This window comes from Lepus europaeus, chromosome 6 (assembly GCF_033115175.1).
Source record: "Lepus europaeus isolate LE1 chromosome 6, mLepTim1.pri, whole genome shotgun sequence".
Taxonomy (NCBI): Eukaryota; Metazoa; Chordata; class Mammalia; order Lagomorpha; family Leporidae; genus Lepus; species Lepus europaeus.
The window spans coordinates 17,223,026-17,229,224 of NC_084832.1; positions in this window are offsets into that span (position 1 = coordinate 17,223,026).

Consider the following 6,199-nt stretch of genomic DNA (forward strand, 5'->3'; position numbering starts at 1 on the left):
CTGGGAATGAGAGAGGGAGGAGGAGGTGGGGTGGGAGTGGGGGTGGGGAGAATCACTATATTTCTAAAATTGTACTTATGTAATTTGTTTTCGTTAAGTAAAAGGTTTCTTTGGGAAAAAAAAACCTTAAAAGCCATACTAGTAACAGTAGAAACTGCCATTTATTTAATGTCTATGGAATAATTTTGTGTGTATATGTATGCACATGGATAGTTACACACATATTTATGTATCTACTTACATATTTAATTTAATACTCATAATAGTCTTTAAATTTCTTTATTTATTTACATTTATTTCAAATGCAGAGAGACAGAGACAATCACAGGGAGATTTGCCATTTTCTGGTTCACTCCCCCCAAATGCCTGCAAGACCTGGAGCTGGGCAAGACCAAAGCCAAGAGCCTGGTATGCAATCCTGCTCCCATATTGGCAGCAGGAATGCAAAGATGGAGCCATCATCTGACGTTTCTCAGGGTGCATTTTAGCAGGTACAGTCACGACTTGAACTCAGGTACTCTGATATGAAATGTGGGCATGATAACCACTGTATCAAATCTTGCCCCCTCGTAACAGTCTTATGAGGTACACATTAATAGCCCCCATTTTAGAGGTAAGTAAAACATTTTGAGGGACTGACTTGATCATAGCTAAGAAATAAGGAAGCTAAGTTCAAATTTTAAAATATCTTCTCTATGCAACAGAATACTATTCAGCCATAAAAAGAATGAAATCCTGACATTTATAGCAAAATGATGGTCATGCAGATCATTGGTTAAGTGAAATAAGCCAGACACAAAAATATAAATGCTGTACATTTTCATTCAAACGATTAAGTTTAAAAACAGTTGATCTGAACTTATATTAGTGATTACTGGAGGCTAGGGAGGGTGAGAAGAGGGCTTTCAGGGAGATTGGATAATGAGTACCAAACCACACTCAGACAAAAGTAACAAGTTCTAGTGTTCCATGGCACAGTGAGGCAACCATAGCTCTCAATAGTGTACTATGTTCTGTATAAGGAACTGGAAGAGAGGAGCTGGTAGGCCCCAAACATAAAGAAAAGATAAGGAAATACAAATGCTAATTGCTAGATTTGACCAGTTTATGCTGCATATATGCATTGAAATAGTGCACTGGACCCAATAAAAATGTACAAGTATTACATGTCAATCAAAAATTTGCACTTGATCTTAGCCAAGAGGCCAAGAAGCAATTCAACCAAAATGTAAAACAAAAACATCTCCTTAACTCCAGGACCACACTTTGTCTACTTCACCCTATGGCCTCCGTTTCTGTTACCTGTATCCATTTGGAAGCCAGTGGCGGGATGGCAGTGCTACGTACATCTGTACTCCTCAAACTGCTCTGAGATTCTAATAGGACCAACCAGTGAGGCACAGTCCACCCCAAGAGCAAGGGTGGCTCCACCCACATGTGTCCATGTGGTACTTTATCCCAACTCATTAAAGTCTGTTAAAAGTATCACAATCCTTCATCACTTCCTACTGCAATATATCAAAGACGTTTTCTTTATTAGAAGCCTTTCCTAGACACCAAGACATTCAGCTCTAACTCTAGGTAAAGGAATATCAGAGTCAAGGCCCTAAATTCTCTCTGTACCAACCCTAGCTTTGCAGTCTTCTACGTTTTTTCTATGACCCTCATCCTCTGTGTGTATGTTGTGGGTGTATTGGGGTGGCCTGCTCTTTTGACGGGACATGTCAGATCATAACAGGACTGGGATAGCAACAGCATTTTCCCCCACCCCATTAAGTGCTATAAACACAGCACATGGAGCTCTGCGTGTTTCAAGGGCCTATGAAAATATTTGTGTCCCCCAAATACTATTAGCTTCAAAATATCAAAAGAAAACTATAATGTTGATTTGTAATTGGTTAAATATCCACACAACATAACCAATGACAACTTCATTGCCCACCTCATTGCTTATGCAAGTTTTGTTACCTTTGAAAGCTATTTGAAAGGTCAGAATTCCCAAACATACACAATATGCTATTTTTAGAGCTACCAGAGCCACTCACAAAATAAATGAATTGTCTGTAGTCAAATAATTTCAAAAAGAAAAATCTTGAAAAATAGTTTCAATGTAAAACATATTCTACTAGGGCCAGTCTGTGGCATAGTGGGTAAAACTGCTACTTCCAGTGTCAGCATCCCATATGGAAGCCGGTTCAAGTCCTGGCTTATCCTTCCAATCTAGCCCTCTGCTGTGGCCTGGGAAAGCAGTAGATTGCCCAAGTCCTTGGGCCCCTGCACCCACGTGGGAGACCTGGGAGGAACTCCAGGCTCCTGATTAGATTGGCCCAGCTCTGGCCATTTTGGCCATCTGGGGAGTGAACAAGTGAATGGAAACTCTCTCTCTCTCTCTCTCTCTCCCTCTATCTCTAGCTCTCTCTCTCCCTTTATCTCTAGCTCTCTCTCTCATTCTCGCTCTCACTCTTACTCTGTCTCTGCCTCTCTGTAACTCTGCCTTTCAAGTAAACAAATCTATAAAAAACTATGTATTCTACCCAGGCTGCAAATGCATTTTGACATGTGATATAAGATAGGATGAGATCATTGAAGGTATCCAGGGCCAGGGTAGAATTTGCAGGAATATGACTTGTGCATTTAGCACAGGACATCATGTTTAGAAGGTCCCTGAAGGGACTTTAGTACCCAGATTTCATCACCTCAGAATTCTTAATAATTTTTGAACAAGGAGCTCCACATTTTCATTTTGCACTGGGCTGTACAAAATTATGTAGCTGGTCCTGTCTAGAACTTGCAAAGATTTTAAAACAGCCCTGGATGGAGCTGTGTATCATTCTAAAACAGTAAAGCTGTGTTATCTCCCCTTGCCACACAAAGGTTTGTTTTTAAAAATGCTGGGTTGAATTCATTTGAAAAGTGTATGAGATTTTAGTGTTTCTTATAAGGTGACTGTCGTGATTTGAATGGTTGTCCCTCATATTCGTGTATTGGAAACTTAATCCTCAAAGCCACACACTAGTGGTATTTAGAGATGAGACCATGAAGAGGTAACAGGGTCATGGGGCTCTGTCCTCATGAATGGATTAACTTCATTCATGGATTAATGGAGAGAAGTGGGTTACTGAGGGGGTGGGTCTGTTGCAAAAGCCATGTTGGCCATGCCTTGTGGGTGTCTTACCATGTGCTGCCTGTGCTGTCTTGGGCCTTTTCAAAGTCCCCATCAGTAAGAAGGCCCTTATCAGAGGCAGTTTCTTGACCCTGGACTGCCCTACTTCCGGAACTATAGAAATTCATATCTTTTCCTTGTGAATTATCCAATCTCAGGTATTTATAGCAACAGGATACGGACTAAGACAGTAGCCTGGATTTTGAAAGTTGGGGAAGTACTGTACTACATAAAAAGATAGAACTCCCATTACCCAGAGACACAGACCAACATCACAAGGCATTACACACAACAGCGACAAGAATTTATGAAAAACAAAGGGGTAAATCCAGGCTAAGCACTGAGAAAGTACTAGATGCCAAACTGCATCTAGGCTAGGAACCAAGAGTTACCTTCACAAATTAAATTTTCACGGGCTGCAGGACTTTTTCAGCTAGTTCAGATAATGTGCTTAAATGTTCATATCCACAATCTATCAAAAACTGTCTAGACAAAGGATCTTTTTTTTTTTTTTTTTTTTTTTTTCTGTTTTGGGAAACCAGGGGAAGAAAACCCTCTGGCCACATCCTGTTGATATCCTAGGGACACTCAAAGGCAGGATAAGGCCTTGCATGTTCAGGTCAGCAAGCCACCGGGCACTTAACCCTCCCCTTTCCTCCCACACCCGAGGAGGCAGCAGGGCTAGGTGAGGACATGGCCATTTGCTAGACACAAAAGCAAAGGGCAGGGTGGGGATTGGCAGGTGCTCCTCAGACAGCACGGAAGGAAGGAAGGGCAGACAGTGGAAAGTGTTGTTCGTGCATCATCATCCTCATCGGATTTATTACTTACATAAGATCTGATTTGCTGGCTCTTTCTTTTTTCTTTACTCTGAAACTGTCGGGACAGAAAATTTCAAAGAAATACAGAAAAAAATGGAAAGAAGAAATGCCTCATAGTTCTGTTTAAGGAAGAAGTCCATTATATGGTTAATGCTTGGATGAATTTCCTTCTGGCCTCTTTCCACAATATCATTTACTTTACATGGATGTGTAGAAAATATATATTCATGTAGTTTTCTCTCCTTATTTCTTTTAAGTAGCATGGCACAATTAGGATAAACAAAATGTAAAAAGGTTAAAATATGTACAAATATATCAGTAACTAACATCAGGTAAAGTAGACTAACTTTACCAAATAAGTAAAATAAATTGTTGTATTGGAAGAACAGCAAAAGCCAGACCTATGCTATTTATCAGAGATAACTAAACTATAGGACCTACAAAGTTGAAAGAAATATAAAAGAATATTTACATACCAGGTAAATGTCCTGAAGAGTATGGTTTATCATAATGTAAGAAAGCAGTAGTCAAAAGTCATATCTTGTAAAACACATTTCACCCACAAGATATTATTTTCAAAGGAAGCACTACATATGATGAAATATAGGGGCCGGAGCTACGGTGTAGTGGGTATAAGCTACCGCCTGTGGTGCCAGAATCCTACTTGGGTACCAGTTCAAGTCCGACTGCTCTCTGCTGTGGCCTAAAAAAGCAGTAGAGGATGGAGCAAGTGCTTGAACCCCTTTACTCAGGTGGGAGACCTGGAAGAAGCTCCTGGCTTCTGGCTTTGGATCAGCTCAGCTCCTACCATGGCCTTTGTGGTCATTTGGGGAGTGAACCAGTGGGTGGAATAGTTTTCTCTCTGTCTCTCTCTCTCTTGTCTATAACTCTACCTCTTAAATAAATAAATCTTTAAAAATGATAATGAAAATATAACAATTCTATAATTGTGTTACCTACCACAGTATACCTTATACACATAGAACAATGTAAAATTTCAGAGAAAAATTATACAAATACACAAGTCTGATGCAAGATTGTAACACAAACATCAGTGGACAGGGCTGTTTGATAAGTCATGAGAAGCAAGGAAGGATATAAAGGATATATATAAAAAGATATATAAATATATATGTATATATACCACAAACATAATTTTTCTAATGGACAGATGCAGAACCTTATATCTAAAAATTAAGGAAAATATGTTCTTTGAAACTGCACATAATCATTACAAAAACTACCGTGTGCTAGGTTGCATAGGAAGTCTCAACAAACAGTAAGAAGTCAATAGAACACAGACCATGTTGTCCAATGTTAGAGATCATTGAGAAAATTGACTAAGCCACCCCCATTGATTGACAGGTTTAAACACAGACTTGTAATTTATCCATGAGTCAAAGCTGTATGACAGAAACAAGAAAAGTTTAATGCTAGGGTAGGCATTGTAGTATTGTGGCATTGTGGCATTGCAGTATTGTTCATTGTGGTACTGCTGGTTAAGCTGCTGCCTGTGATTCCCTCCTGGTTCAAGTCCCAGCTACTCTGTTTCCCATCCACATTCCTGCTTATGCAACCAGGAGGCAGTAGATGATGCCCCATTGAGTCCCTGCTCCCCACACAGGACATCCAACAAAGTTCTTTGTTCTGGGCTTTGGCCTGGGCCAGCCCTGGCTGTTGCAGGAATTTGGAGAACGAATCAGTGGATGGAAGATCTCTCTCTGCTCTTCTTCACTCTTTCAAATATATAGGTAAAACAAGAAATATTTTTAGATCAAACAAGAATGAAAATGGAAATTTATAACCATAATGCTTACATTTGGAAATGAAGGAAGGCTGAAACTAATGACTTAAACACCTGTCTCAAAAGTGAGAAAAGAATCAAAAGATTCAGACTAAAGAAGACAGAAGGAACTAAAGCAGAAAGCAAGAATCTGTGAGTGTTGGAGTGCGTAAGCCAAAGAAGAGACAGGACTTGGGAACTCTCGCTGTGAAAAGCGCCGCCGGACAATCCCAGCACGTTTCCTTACTGAAGGGTTCCAACAGCCTATTGGACAGCACATGCACATGTTCATTTGAAACACGTTCAGCAAGACATATTAGATAAGCATGTCTGGGTAAGCAGCTGCATGTCCTTGTGGAGCCAACATTCCCACAAAGGCTCAGTGCCCTTCTAATTAGCTCCTATACTACCCTTAATCAGTTCCTGCGGCCA